A 19,691-nucleotide genomic window follows, 5' to 3' on the forward strand; every position below is an offset into this window, starting at 1 on the left:
CTATAACAGAATACCTGATACTGGGTAATTTATAAAGAAGATAATTGCATTTCTTACAGTTTTGGAGGCTGGTAAGTCCAAGATCAAGGCACAGTCATCTAGTGTCCAGTGAGTGTTCAGTCCCTGCTTCCAAGATGACACTTTGACAGTGTGTCCTCAGGAGGGGAAAAGCAGTGTGTCCTCACATGGCAGAAAGCAGAAAGGCAAAAAAAGGATAAACTCCCTGTATCAAGCCCTTTTATAACAGGATTAATCGATTCATAGGAGCAGAGTTATCAAGACCTAAATATGTCCCAGAAGGCTCCACCAACCAACATTGTTGGACTGGGGATTTAATTTCCAACGTATAAATTTTGATGGATACATTTAGACAATAGCAGTGCCCTTCCAACATTTATATGTTGGAACTTTATACCCAATGTGATAATATTAAGAGGTGGAGCCATTGGGGAAGTGATTAAATGATGAGTGTTCATGAACAGGATAAGTGATCTTACAAAATATGTTGAAAGGGGCACCCTACTCCATTTTTCCCCTTTTATCCCTTCTACCATGTGAAGATACAATGTTCATTCCCTCCAGAGGATTCAGCAACAAGTCACCATCTTGGAAGCAGAAAGTGAGCCCTTACCACACAATAAATCTGCTAGTGCTTTGATTTTAGATTTCTCAGTCTCCATAATTGTGAGTTATAAATTTCTATTGTTTATAAATTGCTCAGACTAAGGTAGTTCGTTATAGCAGCAGGAATGGACTAAGACATCTTTTAATAAAATTATTACAATGGGAAAAAACATGGAAACTATTTATGATAAATTAACCTAAAAAAGCAGAATGGAGAATAACTTATGTACTTAATAATGTAATGCATATAATAATCATACCTACCATTAGTGGAGCACACATAATAAATAATATTTATAATTTATTGAGCTCTTTAATAGCACCATGTACTTTATCTGATTGAATTTCTATATCAAACATGTAATATCATTACAATTATTACTGAAGCTTACTGGTTAAGGCAAGGAAGGAGAAGGAAGGAGAGGAGAACTTTCCCAAAGGCACAGAGATAGTAAATAGCAAAGCCAGGACTCCAAACCTAATGCTTATCTTACCTCACTAAAACAATGTCAATCATTAGGATAATACCTAATGTAAATGACGGGTTGATGGGTGCACCAAACTATCATGGCACATGTATACCTATGTAACAAACCCGCACATTCTGCACATGTAACCCAGAACTTAAAGTATAATTTAAAAAAAATAAAAAAATAAAACAATGTCAATCAAATACAAGGATGAATAATACATCAAAAGCAGTTTCCACTCTGCAGTAGCTCATGAGTCACCCAAAGTTGTAGACAACTAAAAACAATAACATTTACTATGCACTTACTATGACCTCAGTGCTGTGCTAAGCCATTTAAAAATACTTTAGTTCACTTAATCTTTACAATGAGACTATAAAATAACTACTCTTAGTATCTCTGTTTTTTTTTAATTATTATACTTTAAGTTCTGGGGTACATGTGCAGAACTTGCAGGTTTGTTGCATAGGTACACATATGCCATGATGGTTTGCTGCCTCCATCCCCCTGTCACCTACATCAGGCATTTCTCCCAACGTTATCCCTCCCCAACCTCCCTACCCCCCACTATCCCTCCCCTAAAAATGAAGAAACCAAGAAAAACTTGCTTAAGGTCACACAGCTAATAAGCAAGCTGGGACAAGGATTGAGACATACAAAAAACAACATTTTTTGTACATTGAAGTAAACGGATTATTGGTGAGATTCCTTTGGCAAACTGTCAACAACTTGCTTTCATCGTTTTTCCAGTAGAAAAGAAAGCACTGAAGCAGATTATATTTTCATAAGTCATTTTCTACTTATGCTACTAAGAGATTTATTTGTTCCACACACATTAGCTACCAGCCTCAATCCAGTGTTGCACAATATTGTGTAACTGCAGCTCTCCCACACCTGCAGAAAAGTGGCCTCAGGGAGCAAACAGAGGTTGCCTCAGCAGTCTCTCTCTCTCTCTCTCTCTCTCTCTCTCTCTCTCTCTCTCTGTTTCATAGACCTATGATCCTGTCTCAGCAACACTTAAAGTAGCTCTTCTCCTGTGGTTTAATGAAAGCTTGCTTTGACACTGTTATTGATAAGGGGTATTTGATGTCACTTTGGAACAAGTGGACATGTGTATAATTATATATTTACAGGAAATTAATCCATCCTCTGGTCATGGAAGTTGGAAGAACATAAATGCATGTAAGCAGTCTGAAATGGCTGACTCACAAGGAAATGACTAAGAGTCACCAAAATGCTATGATTTGGACACTTAAACTATCTAGCATGAGGATATATGCTCTCGGGGATTATAAAACTCCACTATGTATTTTATGAGCAGAATTGTGGAAGCTTCTAAATATGGCTACATTAGAAATACTTTAGGAAATGTAAAAAGCTGTTCTTTTAGATCATGATAATATGACAATTATTTAGAATTACTAAATTCTGATTTTCCTTGAAAAAATATAGAAGCTAAAAGGTATACATCTATGATGAGCAAATAAAAAAGGATAAAATAGAATAGTTCAAAAGACCTTAGAAATAAAGAAACTAAACCAAAAAGAGTAAAATTGAATTTCCTGAAAATTAGTGGCACAGTTAAAACTGGATGCCCTTTTTACTATGATGTATGTAGAAATACATTCTACAATGCCCCTCCCAAAATTCCTAACCAGAATCATAACTTGAAAGTCACTCTCAACAATAATTAAGACTATGATTTAAACGATTAATTTGGACAATGGTAGTTGAAATGGAAACATAATTCATCTGTTTGCTGAGTGTTATGCGTTTCACTGAAAACTGAACCAACTTCTAGCTATGTTAGAGCTTAGAGAGCATCATCTGAAATTTTCGGGTTTTACATGAGGAAGCAGAGTTTCCACATAGGGGTTCAATGATTAGTCCTAGGGCACACAATTCTAGCACAGCTGGAGATAGGACCCAGAACTCCAAGTTCAGCACTCTTCTTTTTATTAGCTATAATTTAGGTTTCTTTAGATTTGTAAAATGGGATCAGAAAAGTATGTTCCTTGAAATAATTTAAAGGAGGTTCAGTTTGGTCTGTGCTTCCCTCAGCATTTCCATTTTGTTTGCAAGCTCAGAATTGCTGCACTCCACACAGTCCAATTCTGGGCAATATTGCATATTACAGACCTTTGTCCTTCCACTCCCTAAGGATGCCACAGATTTTAATAAAAAAATAAAAACTTCAATAGTGGAATTTCAGGCCTTAGAAAAGAGCTTGGAAAGGAAGTGAATGTTTGTATATCCTCAAATCACAAATGGTTTCATGTGCTAATCTTGTACTCCTGTGACATACCCATCTCCGACTACATTTTTTTTTTCAGAATTTCATCTTAGTATTTTCCATAGACAGTAATGCAAGCCCTGAATACAGAGTCCCAGATTAGCTCACCAGTGAACATTTGCAACAAGGCTATTTCAGACAACTTAATGACCCAATGGCTCAGTAATCAAATCAATTGCTCAGCACCTGACCTTTAACTAGATAAAAATCTATAACCCTGACAAATCACTCATCTCACAGTCTTCTATACAAAATAATAAGAAAAAAAGACCAGAGCATGAGCCACTATGAGATACCAGAACACACTCCCTTATAATTTAATATAATGTATATTTTTTCTTTCTCATAAATGGATCAGTACACCTACAGATTCAGTTCTAGTCAAGCTACTACAACTGTACAAAGAAGCCTAAGACTTCTGTCTTTTTATGTAAAATATAGCTTACTGAAAAAGTGTTGCAGAATATGGATTTATCACACTCTTTGCTCCAATAATAGTGTTTGCCTATATTATGACTTTACAGAACAATACTTTTCTTTATCCCAAAAATCTAAAGAGAGACAAATGGCTCATGTTACTGAGACATATTGCCATGAAGTATTTTCTGTCACATAAGTGAGTAGAAATGTTTCTGGTTTTTACAATGCTGCCATTTAAAGGTTTTTTTAAAAAATAATAATAATAATAATAATAATAATAATAAGTCATAGCCAGAGACAAATGGCTCATGTTACTGAGACATATTGCCATGAAGTATTTTCTGTCACATAAGTGAGTAGAAATGTTTCTGGTTTTTACAATGCTGCCATTTAAAGGTTTTTTTAAAAAATAATAATAATAATAATAATAAGTCATAGCCATGCAGGTATTCAGTGTTCCGTGTATTTTTCCTACTATGCATGATAATGGCCTTTTCTTAAAGCTCTTTATAGGATTGGTCAATATAGTCCCTGAAACCAATAGAAATAGCTCACAGACAACATTCTAATTAGCAAAGGGGCCTTCGTGACCATCAAAATGTCCTTGTTTCTCTTGGCAGAGCCTAAAAATCAATATGTATTTTCCTACAGAGACAGACAAATACCATTTTTTTAAAAAAAAAACAACTCTTTTCTCTCTTTCTCTGAAAGTAACCTAAGCTTTGAGAGTTGTTATTCTGACTCTGAAAACTATCACCATTGTTTGCTTAGAGGTTCTGTGACATAGTGAACATATATAGGCTTGAAATCACACAGATCTAAGTAGAAATACTAGGTCCTCTACTGGCTAGCTGCATAATTTGGAGGCAGGTCATTTTACCTCTGTAAGCTTCAGTTTTCCCTTCCCAACATAAAGTAGTTATGTGTAAATCAGCACAACTGATTTAATGAAGGGAAAACTCTGCTTTAGTTCCCATGCATGTTCTCTATTTGGAGAGAGAAAAATCAAATAATTCATCTTATATCAATTCTGAATGAGGCCCAAGTTTTTATTTATTAATTAGCATTTAAGATGTCAACAGATGTGCTCTATATATGAATGAAAAATAGCTCTCATAGTTTATCTTCTTGATGCTCTCCAATTGCCAGCACAGCAGTCTCTGGAATATTGAACAAGTTAATGGAGATGCCGCAGTGATGCACTGTTGTAGTTAGGAGCAGAACATTAAGCACAGAGTTCTTTAAGTATTTAGTTATAGGCATATGTCCTCAATCCTAATGAAAAAGAATAAAATTTCTCAATAACTCATTGCAACAGTTAATAGCATTAAATACCCCAAACCAACATTGTAAAGTTGAGGGAACAATGCATCACATAAAAACAAAGGAATGTAATAATATTTTATTATCTGTAGCCCAACCAATATGCTTCTTTCCACTGTAATTAAACTTTTGGTTTGAATGAGTTTTTTTCTTTTGTAATAATTTAGGACATTTGCATGTACATAATAAGTATGAAATTACAATTATCATGTAATGCATTTAATGTTCAGTCAATTGTATTATCTTCTGGTCTAAAACCTTAGTATCTATTTAATTGAGAGTCCTGAACACAGAGTCCCAGATTTGCTCACCAATGAAAAGAAAAAAAAAAAAAAAACAGAAAAAAAGGGGAGAGAGAGCAGAAAGAAAAAGAGAAAGAAAGTGAAAGAGAGCAAAAACGAGCGAGCGAGAGAGCATGAGAGCAATAGTTGCTGTTCAGGACCATAACTGAAAGCTATTAGGATGTTTCATTACTATCCAGATATGATCCAATTCCATGTATAATTTTATACTGACAGAAAAAGTTATACTTTATGTTTGATTAATTCTGAAGAATTTGTTATTGTTTATAATACTTTCACAATTTACTCTGTAAAGGTATTAAGTTGTGTCATTTTCCATTTGGCTTCTACACTCTATCTAATCAGCTTGTGATAACGGGAGGCATTATGAAGTGGCAATGCAATCTTGAATACACATGGAAACAGACAGCACCACAAATCTTCCTGCCTTTTACTTTCAGTAAAGTTAATAATCAAAAGTGCCTCTTATACAAAGTACTGCATATTATAGCTTCAGAGACTTCAGAGAGCATCTCAGAAAATTGCTATGCATGACTGTTCATGAAGGTCAAAATAATTAACATAGCACAAAATGTGTCTGTTCAGGGAAAGGGAAGTATTTCAGATCTTGCAGAGGCCCATGAGTCCATAACCCAACATTATTTTAGGGTAATAAAACAAACACAATGAAAGATTGCTCAAGAAGGGAAGGGACTGATCAATAAGAAGGAATTAACATGGATCGGCTATTTCATATACATTATTTCAATGGTTTTCAACTGTATTAATCAGAATTTTCTTCAGCTGTTATCTTAAAAAATAATATAATAGTGGCTTAAAATTGATTTCTTCATATAACCATCCAATTTGATGGATCAGACTAGTATGGGTACTCCACAATAAGGGGTCCGGGATCACAGTGTCTTATTGCTCTACCTTTGGCAACACAGCTTTTTCATTCATGATCCGAAATGGCTGTTCCGGATTCCACACAACTTCTGCATCCCAGCCAGTAGCCAAGGGGACAAAAGAGTCCTGTCAGGCACGGTGTCTCACGCTTGTAATCCCAACACTTAGGGAGGCCGAGAGGGTGGATCACGAGGTCAGGAGTTTGAGACCAGCCTAGCCAACCTGGTGAAACCCCGTCTCTACTAAAAATACAAAAATTAGCGAGGCGTGTTGGTGGGCACCTGTAATCCCAGCTACTCGGGAGGCTGAGGCAGAATAGCTTGAACTGGTGAGGTGGTGGTTGCAGTGAGCCCAGATTGTGCCACTGAACTCCAGCCTGGACAACAGAGTAAGGCTTCATCTCAAGAAAAAAAAAATACTTTAAAATGCCTTTTCTTAATAAGCATTCCCAGATGTTGCACATTTCACTTATCTTTGCATTCCATTTGTCATAATTTAGTCACATGATCACCCATAGTTGCATGGGACTTAGATAGGCTTTGGAATCACACAGACCTAAGTAGGAATCCTAAATCCTCTACTATCTAGCTGCATAATTTGGGGACAGGCCATGAGAATAAAATCATTAGGCAGCTCTGTGGCCAACTGAAAGTTATTTGATCACATAAGATGAGAAAGGGTATTAGAAGCCAATCAGCGGTCTCTGTCACAAGTTGTCTGTGGAGCTCAAGTGATCAGTTATGGAAAAGAAACCACAAATTCATGTGTATACCAAATATTAACTAGAGATTGAACAAACAGTTTATCTCCTAGATATACATACTGTTATATAATAAAATGTAGATGTATTTAGAAGTATAATTTAATTCTGGACAGCATTTTAATCATTGGATATTATCCCAATCATTAGATAGTAACACATACCTACTTTATGTTGGGAACAGAAAACTTCTTTATCTCTCTAAGCTTAGAGAGATAAAACTGACCGTTCTCCAAATTATGCAGCTGTTGAGATTCACTCAGGGTAGTTGACAAAATATTAAGGGAAATATTAGGGAAAATTACAAGTTTATAGTCTCAAAACTTTTGGCAGGCTGACAGGTTTTCTTTTTTGGGGGGCTTTAAATTTATGTATTTATTTATTATATTTTAAGTTTTGGGATACATGTGCAGATCATGCAGGTTTGTTACATAGGTATACACGTGCCATGATGGTGGTTTGCTGCATCCATTGCCCCATAATCTACATTAGGTATTTCTCCTAATGCTATCCCTCCCCAATCCCCTCACCCCCTGCTGTTCCTTCCCTAGCCCCCTAGCCCCCAGGCCCTGGTGTGCGATGTTCCCCTCCCTGTGTCCATGTGTTCTCATTGTTCAGCACCCACTTATGAGTGAGAACATGTGGTGTTTGGTTTTCTGTTCTTGTGTCAGTTTGCTGAGAATGATGGTTTCCGGTTTCATCCATGTCCTTGCAAAGGACATGAACTCATCCTTTTTTATGGCTGCATAGTATTCCATGGTGTATATGTGTCACATTTTCTTTACCGAGTCCATCATTGGTGGGCATTTGGCTTTGTTCCAAGTCTTTGCTATTGTAAACAGTGCTGCAATAAACATATGTGTACATGTGTCTTTATAATAGAATGATTTATAATCCTTTGTGTGTATACCCAGTAATGGGATTGCTGAGTCAAATGGTATTTCTACTTTTAGATCCTCGAGGAATCACTACACTGTCTTCCACAATGGTTGAATTAATGTACACTCCCACCAACAGTGTAAAAGCGTTCCTATTTCTCCACATTCTCTCCAGCATCTGTTGTCTACAGACTTTTTAATGATCACCATTCTAACTGGTGTGAGGTGATATCTCAATGTGGTTTTAATTTGCATTTCTCTAATGACCAGAGATGATGAGCTTCTTTTCATATGTTTGTTGGCTGCATAAATGTCTTCTTTTGAAAATCAATGTGCAAAAATTGCAAGCATTCCTATACGCCAATAATAGACAGAGAGCCAAATCATGAGTGAACTCCCATTCACAATTGCTGCAAAGAGAATAAAATACCTAAGAATACAACTAACAAAGGACATGAAGGACTTCTTCAAGGAGAACTACAAACCACTGCTCAAGAAAATAAGAGAGGACACAAACAGATGGAAAAACATTCCATGCTCATAGTTAGGAAGAATCAATATTGTGAATTTCACAATATTGAAAATGGCCATACGCCCAAAGTAATTTATAGATTCAATGCTATCCTCATCAAGCTACCAATGACTTTCTTCACAGAATTGGAGAAAAAGCACCTTAAACTTCATATGGAACCAAAAAAGAGCCTGCATAGCCAAGACAATCCTAAGCAAAAAAGGCAAAGCTGAAGGCATCATACTACCCAACTTCAAACTATATTACAAGGGTATAGTAATCAAAACAGCATGGTACTGGTACCAAAACAGAGATATAGATCAATGGAACAGAACAGAGGCCTCAAAAAGAATGCCATACAACTACAACCATCTGATCTTTGACAAACCTGACAAAAACGAGCAATGGGGAAAGGATTCCCTATTTAATAAATGGTGTTGGGAAAACTGACTAGCCATATGCAGAAAGCTGAAACTTATCCCTTTCTTACACCTTATACAAAAATTAACTCTAGATGGATTAAAGATTTAGACATGTGGTCTAACACCATAAAAACTCTAGAAGAAAACCTAGGCAATACCATTCAGGATATAGGCATGGGCAAGGACTTCATGACTAAAACACCAAAAACAATGGCAACAAAAGCCAAAGTAGACAAGTGGGATCTAATTAAACTAAAGAGCTTCTATACAGCAAAAGAAACAATCATTATAGTGAACCGGCAATGAACAGAATAGGAAAAAATTTTTGCAATCTACCCATCTGACAAAGGGCTAATATCAGAATCTATGGAGAACTTAAAAAAATTTACAGGAGGAAAAAAAAAACCATCAAAAAGTGGGCAAAGGAGATGGTCAGGTTTTCATTAACAGGCTGAAGGCAGCCAGTTTTTATCTTAGAGCATTAGGTCATAGGGTGTAGATTAGGGATAATAGAAGCTTCCCCAGTTAAATCTGTTTACCCCACATTCCTTTGTCTCTACTCTAAGTGTTTACTCATGTAAACTTTGTGCTGGATGGTCCTTTCAGGGGGAGGTTGAAGGAGGATTACCCGTTAATGGTTTTCGTTCTGGGCCAGGGAACCAAAACCTTTTATCATTTGTAAAACCACTCTTTTAACAATGTTAATTATCCACAAGTGTGTTGACTTTGAACCTCTGTTAATAAATCTATTAAATGCCAGGACGAACAGGGAGTAGTTGTCAGTTAGCTGCAAATGCCCTTTCAGAGCAACTGATGACCCCCTAGCCCGACTCTTACACTGTATTCTGTGTCTGAGATTGTATTTATTCATCTGTCACTCAGTCATGGTCTGCAGGACAGACTTCTGCAGATGGTGATCAACATTGCAGGTGGTGACCCCGACGTGACCGACAACACAGCTGGTGCCCTAGTGTGAGGAGAACTGACGTGAATGATGCCACATGCAGCTAGCTAGTAGAGGACCTAATATTCGTACTTAGATCTGTGTGATTCCAAGCCTACATATGTTCACTATATCACAGAACCTCTAAGCAAACAATGGTGATAGTTTCTTTTGAAGTTCTACACAGATAGGGAAAAGCAAATAGTGAGCACTAAGCAAACTCACTTGTACGCCATCCACAATAGTAAGCTAAGTAAAAAGAATTTGAGGTAAGATTTATCATACCTTGTCTAAAGAAATGGACAGAAAAAGGCAAGATAAATCAAGATGAGGAATAAAATTAGAGCAAGAGCTGTTACTTTGACCATCAAGAGCTCTTAGCCACAGGGTAAGACAAAGATTCACAGAGACAGGCAAGGACTAATCTAACAAGCAGCACTAGAGAACACTAATATAAAGACTAAGGATGTTGATTCCCCACCTTAAGGCCCAATTTTATATTCCTTGCTCAAACTGAAGGCCAAAATATCAGCATAATATACTGGAGAGAATTATGCTTTTGATTCAGAAACACACAGAGTGGAATATTCACTCTACTAGCTCTCTGACCCAAAGCCAATAGTGTTTACAGTGTATTCTTTCCAGTGTTATACATGTGATACAACTAACACTTCTTAAGCAAGAACTATGTGCTAGCCACTATGCTAGCCTCTTTAAAACAGTGTCTTTTAATCCTCAATGCTGAGAGCAAAATACTAATTTTAACCCCTTTTTAAAAGATGATGAAAATAAGTTTGGGAGATATTGAGTGATTTTCCCAAGATCATAAAACTACTAAGTGGCAGAGAAAAAAAATAAATGTAAGGCATTGTACTTCATAGCATTAAGCTATACTGCTCATCACAGAATATTTGATAAGGGGTGTGATTGATTCTCAGCTGTGTTTTAAGAAAAGCGCATTTTTGGCAGCATGAAAAATGAAGGATTTCTCGATTAGAGATTGGAAGTCCAATTATAAGGCTGTTAAAATAGAATTATGGCAGTGGCAGTGGAGAAGAAGGGAAATGTACCATAGTTACTGAAATTGCTGCTAGAGAACCAGAGAGCTAATTCAACTCAGAAGGGCAAGGTAAAGTAAGGGATTTCTGGATTTGAAGACCTGGGAAATGGTGCTCATTAAGAACTGAAGTAACACCAAAAGGAGGATGACTGATCATCTTTGATGCATGTGAAACGGATGGTAAGCAGAAGATGGGGAGGGAAGGGAGAAAGTATATTCTGTTTTAGACATGTTGAATTTGAGTTGTTGGTGTTGGGCATATACATTTATTATATGCACAGCTATTTTACAGTTAATATAATAGGAAGATAAAAGATTATTCTAAATAATTCAACTGTGAAAGTAAAACATCATGTAAAATTGAATTTATAAGAGTGAATATAATTAAAGGTGGTTGAAAATTATAGCCTAGCCTATCTCAGAGAGTCATTATAAAGATTTAAGTAGATATGAAATGTGCAGTAAACTGCAACATGGTATACAAATAGGAATAAGTGGCATGTTTTTATGAATGTGTAATAGACAAGTAGACACTGGGGGCAAGCTACTAAAAAAAATCAGTTTGAATGATAAAGATCTGAAAGTTGTTAGTATACAGGAACTCTGAGTGGTAGGATATATTTTATCTTTTAACCACCTTATTTGTATAACTTGAAAAAAGATCAAATCAGAACCAAGAAATATGAATTGGAGTATATTTGTATTACAAACCTGACCTTCTACTAAACCTTCAAAGTGTAGCAGCCCTTCTAAAGTCACACAGGATAGGAAGCATTTCATTTGCTGAATCTATTAGGAAGAAATTTATTTTTTGTCCCCCCACTGCCTAGTGCCTCACACCACAGGAGTTACCTCGTTCTTTTGAAACCCTGGAAATGAGAACAAGCTAGATATATCCCATAAAATGGCTTTTGTGGATTTAAAAATAAAGATAGTATTTGGCTAATTAATAAGTCATTGTAAAATAATTTTCAATGAAAAAAGCATATTTAAAACAATTATGTGGGAAGAGTAATATATAGAAATTTTATTGTTCTGAAGTACACGTAATATAGTGTAGGAATATTACAGAGAAAATTATTACGTGAGCAGAAAGAGTTAATATGCAATTGAAAGCATATCTATCTACATAATTAAATGGGAAAAGTAATCATTATTTAAAAGCACATGGCATAGGCAAAACGAATAGGGTCATTTTCATAATGTCTTTGTGGGTTATGAGCCAAATCTTCCCTAAGAATATGAAACAACGAAAATGAAAAAGTTACTCAGTCTCCTGAAGCTTCTCTCATATGTAACTGCCCAATTAGCCAGGGGTAATATCCAATTGTATCTAAACTACCTGTATCTTTGCACACTAAAATGAAGCATTTAAAGGAAGCATCTGCTTGCAGCATTGCAAAGGCATTTCCTGTAGAGATTATGTATTCCAAACATGACTTTACAGATAAGAAAACTGAGGATCAGAGAGAGGTGGCAACTTGTTCAAGGTCACAGGAGAGAAGTAGAGCTGAATCTAAAGCCCAGTGCTGTTTTCAGTTCACCACGCAGTCATATTTGTATTTTTTGGTCTTATATATTAGTTTTTCGTACCAAAACTTCTGAAATCTGAAATGGTGGTTCCTGAAATGTGTTCTGCAACAAAAGCCAACATAGCTAAAATTTGTATGTCTTTCTGCTTTACCCTCCACCTAGCTAATAAGACAGAGTAAAATTGAATTGAATTAAAGTACCTAAAAGTTTAAAATTACAAGCAACTATGCCAGTTGAGACAGCTGTATCATCCTTTGGTCCTTTGTTCTTGGTACAATAGGGTGCAAGAAACAGACTGTCACTCCAAGTAACCCAATGAGTCCACAGTTGGAATGTACAAAATTTAAATTTTTAGAGAGTATGGATGTCATATACTCCAATGGATCTTATTTTCTAGGATTCTTTCCCCTTTTGAAAACTTTTCTGACTGAGGATAGTTTTCAAAACTAGAGACTATTTTCATAATTTCTAAAATATCTAAAAGAACAAATATTGAAAAAATTCTTCAACATTTTTAAAGCTATAGGATGACTTGATTATAATGATCTACTAACAAATTTTAAAATATGATAATTATAATTTTTAAAAATACTGTTCTGTAATATGTACTTGAGGAAAATTTTATGCAAAGTTCAACAGTCATATTAATCTTAAACACATTAGAAACTGATAGAAATACCTAGAGCACAATTAATCAATTTGAGATCTTTGTTTTATAATGCCAGTCATTTTGGATGCTTTTTACACAAAAATGATCATTCACTTTAACATTAGGTAGACATGGCATTTAATATTTACCTCAGTAAAGAATCTGCTTGTTTACATATTTTCACAACTCAAAATGCAAATGTTTTTAAGTTTTTTTAATACCCATTAGGAAAAAAAGAACTTATGCTACAGAGCTTTCAGGGATATGTACATGATATAATTTCTGTTAAAAACACAGACCAAAAGTGACTCATTTGCAGCCAAAATGAAGCAATAAGAACCCAATTTGCCTTCCTCCTCAAAACAACTAATAAAGAAGAGAACAAAGTCTATTAAAGAAAGGCTTTCTGGCACTGGATATCTGGCAATGCAGGGCAGTGAGTCTAGAAAGAGAAAAAAAAATTGAATGAGTCCTACAATTTCCCCAGGTTACCGCCTGAAGAGATTTTCTAATTTATGGTTCTGAGAGGGGGAACTTAGGCAGAGACCAACAATATCCCTGAAGTGAGGAGAAAAAGCTGGAAACCCAAGGAGTATAAGAAAACTAGAGTTCATAGGGCAGAGTAGAAGAAGTTAAATTCCTGATGAGTACAGTATAGAGCTTAGGTAGCTAATCCCTTCCTTCACCAAATCTTTATTCAAAGGGCAGACCCAAAGAATACTGGGTCTGTAATATGTAAAGGTCCAGTGACTCTCACTGCACCTTTCTCTTAGGGCATGGATTCCATGCTTGGAGATACAAGCTGAGACTACCAGTAGCTACTACCCCTCATAGTGCTGAATGTGGTCAATTAGAGATTTTCCAGGGGTAACAGCAGTCCACATAAAAAGAAAGCTCTGAGTAAGTCACAAGAAAGATAGGCAACGTTATAGGCAAGCTAATTCACCAGAGAGAACCAGGAAAAGAGACATCTACTTAGAGCCCTACTGGGCTGAAAACAAACCTCAAAACTTATCCCTGCCTAGATATAATTTGATCAGACAGTGGAGCAATTTATGCCCCAGAGCACTGTCAAAACAATAAACAAGTAAAACAGTAAAAAAAATAAAAACAATTTAAAAAGAAGCAAAATTAATTAGCAGAGCCTAAAAGTGGCATCGAATAGAATTGAAGCAGACAGATTAAAAAAGAGATTAGAAACATAAACCTTCTAAAACCTCTGTCATTCCTGCTGACTATGTGCATGCCCAGGGCTGCAGCTTCTGAGGAACAACACAAAAGGCTTCACACTGCAGGAGAAATTGACTTCACAAAAATACACTACTCAAGCAACAAAACAAATAAATAAGCAAATCAAAGCATAAATAAGCCCTAGTATTGAAGAAACGGAATCAGTATGCAGAGTTGCCACAAGAAATTACCTCCAATGTTCATTTTTCACAAAATGTTATAATACGTTGCAAAGAAACTGGAACAAGTCACTCATACAGAAGAAAAACAAAAAGTAGGCAACAAAAAATAAGAGAAAGACCAAATGTTATAATTAACACTTCAAAGTAGTCATTATAAATGTGTTCAAAGAACTTATGGAAGCCGTGCTTAAGGAATTAAAGGAAGCTATGAGGAAAAAAATATCTCTTCAAAGAGAGATAAATAGATAAAAATTATTTTAAAAGAGGGAAGTAAAATTTATGGAGTTAAAAATTACAATAATCAAAAAGAAAAATATATAACCAAGGGATTCAACAGTACACTTAAACTGAAAGTAGAAAGAAGCAGAAACTTGGCTATAAATACAGCTTATGCAATCTAAAGAACAAAGAGAAAATAGAATGAAGAAACTAAATAAACCCAAAGTGAAATGTGGTGCATTTTTAAGCACACCAACATATATGTAGTGGGAGTACCAAAGAAGAGGGGAAAAAAAGGGAAAAGAAAATATAAAGAATGGCTGAAAACTTCCTGAGGTTTTTGGGAAACATCAATCTTCACATCCAAGAAACTCAAAAAGTTTTGAACAATAAACTCAAAGAGATGCACACAGATCATAGGAAAAATGTTGACATATAAGATAGAAAAAAAATACTGAAATTGGCAAGAGAATAGTGACTCATCACATGCAAGGAAATTTACACATAATTGACAGTTAACTTCTTATCAGAAACAATGGAAGTTAGAAGGCAGTGAGATAACATAATTTAAAGTGCTCAAAGAAAATAAAAATTTCAAGAATATCAAAGAAATCAATCAAGAATTCTATACTCATCAGAAATATCTTGGTTACGCACAGTGATCTGTAATCTCAACACTTTGGAAGTCCAAGACAAGAGAATCACTTGAGGCTGGGTGTTCCAGACCAACCTGGGCAATGTAACAAGAACCCACTCTACAAAAAAAAAATACAGAATATTAGCTGAGCATGGTGGTACATGCCTATAGTTCCAGCTACTCAACAGGCTGAGGCACGAGGTTCACTTGAGCCCAGGAGTTCAAGCTTATAGTGAGCTATGATCATGTCATTTTACTCCAGCCCAGGCAACAGAGAAAGACTCTCTCTCAAAAAATAAAAATAAAAATCTTCAAAAAATGAAGGTCAAATATCAACATGCTTAGATAAACAGAAACATGGATAATTCATTTCTATAATACCCACTTTGCAAGAAATCCTTAAGGAATTTCTTCAGGATGGAATTAAAGGCACACACACACACACAAAAAAAAAAAAAAAAAAAAAAAAAACAAGGAAAGGTAATGATGTTCTTAAAGAGACCACATATATGCACATTTTTATTATTTCCTCTCTTAATTAATTTCAAAAGGCAATTGTATAAAAAAACTATATATGTAAAAACCAATATGTATGTAATTTTATTGTGAGCCTTATAAAATAGAGACATGCAATATATTTGACAATAACAGCATAAAGGATGTGGGTGGAATGGAAGTTGTTTTAGTGTAAGAAAATGACATCAGATGCTAACTCAAATCACAGGAGTAAAATGAAAAAAATAAAAAATTCTTTATAAAACAGACAAATATAACTGTATTAGTTATATCTCCTGCTGCTATAAGGACATACTGAGACTGAGTAAATTATAAAGGAAAGAAATTTAATTCACTCACAGTTCCTCAGGCCTGGGGAGGCCTCAGGAAACTTACAATCATGGCAGAAGGGGAAGAAAATATGTCTTTCTTCACATAAAGGCAGCAAGGAGCATTGCTGAGGTGTGGAACAAAAGGGAGAAAATCCCCTTATAAAACCATCAGATCTTGTGAGAACTCACTATTACAAGAACAGCATGAGAGTAACCAACCCCATGATTAGATTACCTCACACCAGGTCACTCTCACTACAGATGGGGATTATGAGAACTACAATTCAAGATGAGATTTGAGGGAGGACTTCACCAAACCATATAAATAACCAACTAGGTTGTATAAATAATACACTAGGTCTCCTATTTTCTCTCAGATTCTTTAATAGTTATGACATATCAATTAATAAGTATAACAATGTATTATAGGGTTTATTATATGATATGGGCTAAGCTACAGACAGGCTTGTTTGCAGATGAGTACCAGGGAATAATACATCTGTGAGGAGCACACCAAGAATCAGAAAAATGATGCAAACATTGTTGGGGGGTCCGGGAGCTAGGGGAGGGATAGCAGGGGATGGGGAAATTGGGGAGGGATAACGTTAGGAGAAATACCTAATGTACATGATGGTGGGGGATGGATGCAGCAAACCACCAAGGTATGTATATAGCTATGTAACAATCCTGCATGATCTGCACATGTACCCCAGAACTAAAAGTGTAATAAAACTAATAAATAAATAAAGGAGCCTTAAAAGTTAAAAAAAAAAAAAAAGATTCAAACATATGCCTCAGAAACTATTCCTTCAAAGGAGTCAGAATTTATTTGAATTAGTATTTATTAAAATTAATGCCCCAGAGTATGTTGAAAATAGTAAAGCAATCAGCTAGTAATTAGTGGAGTTCAACAGTTGGGTGTGGTTAGGGAAAGGGATGAAAAGAATCATACAAAACCATTATCATCTCAAGGTGACTGTGAGCATATCCAATACTGCAATTCCCTGAGGAACAGTATAACAATATCAGACTGGTGACTGTGTGTGTGTTGAGAGAGGGAGATACACTTAGTAAAATAATCCAGTCAGTTGCTAAATAAACTATAAAATAATAAAATAACAAGCCTGTGATGATCAGTACCCATAGTGCTTCGGTTCATTATTTTAAATACCCAGTTTCCAATAAAAATGCTATGAGACATGCAAAAATTAAAAAAAAAAACAGAAAAGTATGACACATACGTCAAACAAGCAAACAAAAAAGACCATATAAATTGCCTGTAGGAGACCATATGCCAGATTTATAAACATGTTCCTAGACATTATGGAAACCATGATTAAAGAAGTAAAGATATAATGACAATGTCGAATCAAATTGACAATATTAGTTAAGAGGGAGAAATTATAAAAAAGAACTAAGTGGAAATCATGGAGTTCAAAAGTACAGTAATTGGTATAGAAAAGTTCACCACAGGGCCTTAACTGACAGAAGAAAGATTAAGTGAATTTGACAATATGTTCATAGATATTATGTAAACTGAAGAAAGGAGAGGAAAAAAAGAATGGAGAAAAATGAAAAGCCTCAGAAATATGGTATACCATTAAGTACACCAATATATGTGTAATGGAAGTAACAAACAAGAGGTGATACAGAAAGAAGCTTAAAAATATCCAAAGAAATGGTTGGAAACTTCCAAAATTCAAAAACATAATAATCCACAGATTAAGGAAGGTTAGTGGCCTTTCAATAGAGTAACATAAATAGATACCAAAACAGACACATTATAATAAAAAATGTTGAAAGTCAAAAACAATCTTGAAAATACCATGAGAAAAATGACTCATTACATAGATGGAAACCTAAATACAATTATCATTTGACTTCTCATCAAAAATAATGGAGGCAAAAAGACAATGGGATAGCATATTCTAAGGACTCAAAGAAAAAAGCTGTCAACCAAAAACCCTATGATCAGCAAAAATATCTTTCAAAAATGAAAGACAAATACTTTCCCCCATAAACAACTGAAAGAAATTGTTGATAGCAGAACTACCTTACATGAAATACTAAAAAAGTTTTAAGTGGTAAGTTTGAATCTAAAAGAAAATCAATAGTGAAAAAAATACACAATTTTTTTTTTAAATTACACAATTTTAAAAAGACAGTAATTTTAAAAGACAGTATATTTTTCTCTCTTAAGTTATTTAAAAAGCAGTGGTAGAAAATAATATGTATAAATTTAAAAGTAATTTTAAAAGACAGTATATTTTAAAAGACAGTATATTTTTCTCTCAAGTTATTTAAAAAGCAGTGGTAGAAAATAATATGTATAAAAATGCACTGTTGTGTCTAACTGTATTAAAATGTAGTATACATGTAATATATTCATCAATAACATCACAAAAGAAGTGAGAAAAAAATTGTTTTTGGCTAAGGAAATGACAATAGATGATAAAGTAATAATTATAAAAATGATATTGTTTTCTAATATTAATAGACATAATTCTAAGCACTCAAAGAAAAAAAGCTGTCAATAAAGAACCCTATCCAGTTGTATGCTATAATATATAACAATAATACCACAAAAAAGAAGAAAAGGAATACAGCTAAATAAGTGTAATATTTCCATAAACCACTGGAATTAAGCTAGTATAGATGAAAAGCTGAACTGAATAAATTAAGATGTATATAGTAGGAGTAACATTAGCAAGATTGTAGAGTACAAAGACTCAGACTCTCCATCCTCCCACAGGAACAGTGATTCAACAAGAAAATATGGACCAGTTCCTTTAATGAGATATCCAGACCAGTTAAGAAGCTCCTGCACTCCAGGTAAGCATGAAACCAGCTGCAGTAAAGATGGTAGGAAAATTTGTGGCACCTTTTTGCCAATGTCTGCCATCCAACACATTGCCACAAGATTAGGAGGAAACTCCAGGCTCTTAGCTTCCTGGGGAGAGAAAGAGAAGACTGAACCATATGTTAAAAATTCAGGATTTTCAGGGGACTCCCCAAGGGACTCATTTCTGTCTCACGTGTCTTGTAGTACACATGTGATATAGCATAGTCTACATATCTGGAGGCAACTGCAAACAAACAAACAAAAATCTGGGCTGAATGCCACTGTTGCAGAGAATCTGCAGTACAGAGGCTAATACAGCGTGGCAGCCTCTCACTCAGGTAGTAAGTTAATACTGGAGTGTATATCCAAAGCACTGGTTTTATGAGGGAGGAGCTGCCAGAGGGCGTAGTTTCTGTCTAGCTTGACTTGGGGCACTGAATGAACCTGGCACAGTCTGTATGTCTGAGGGCCACTAAGAACAAATAATAGCTGAGGTTTTCATGTCAGAGTACTGTGGGCCAGTGAGAACAAAAAAGAGCTGGGGTTTTCATATCAAAGTACACACAATACAACAGAGAGACACCAGAGGAAACAAGAGAATATGAGCTCCTGAAAAAATAAATAGGCATAGTCCCTCCAATTAGGAATCGCAATACACAAACTCAGAGAAGAAGCGTC

The 19,691-nt window shown here is 35.3% G+C and overlaps 1 long non-coding RNA gene across 1 annotated transcript in view; it reads left to right on the top strand.

Moving 5' to 3' along the window:
• LOC135277991 (uncharacterized) overlaps positions 1-19,249 on the top strand; it is a 197,203-nt gene extending 177,954 nt beyond the window's left edge. Inside the window, exon 3 of the long non-coding RNA XR_010345518.1 lies at positions 18,924-19,249. This is a non-coding gene — a long non-coding RNA (uncharacterized LOC135277991). The remainder of the gene's footprint in view (positions 1-18,923) is intronic.
• Positions 19,250-19,691: the final 442 nt, after the last annotated feature.

Source organism: Aotus nancymaae, unplaced genomic scaffold, assembly GCF_030222135.1.
Source record: "Aotus nancymaae isolate 86718 unplaced genomic scaffold, 86718_ANA_hifiasm-v0.15.2.pri h1tg000004l, whole genome shotgun sequence".
Taxonomy (NCBI): Eukaryota; Metazoa; Chordata; class Mammalia; order Primates; family Aotidae; genus Aotus; species Aotus nancymaae.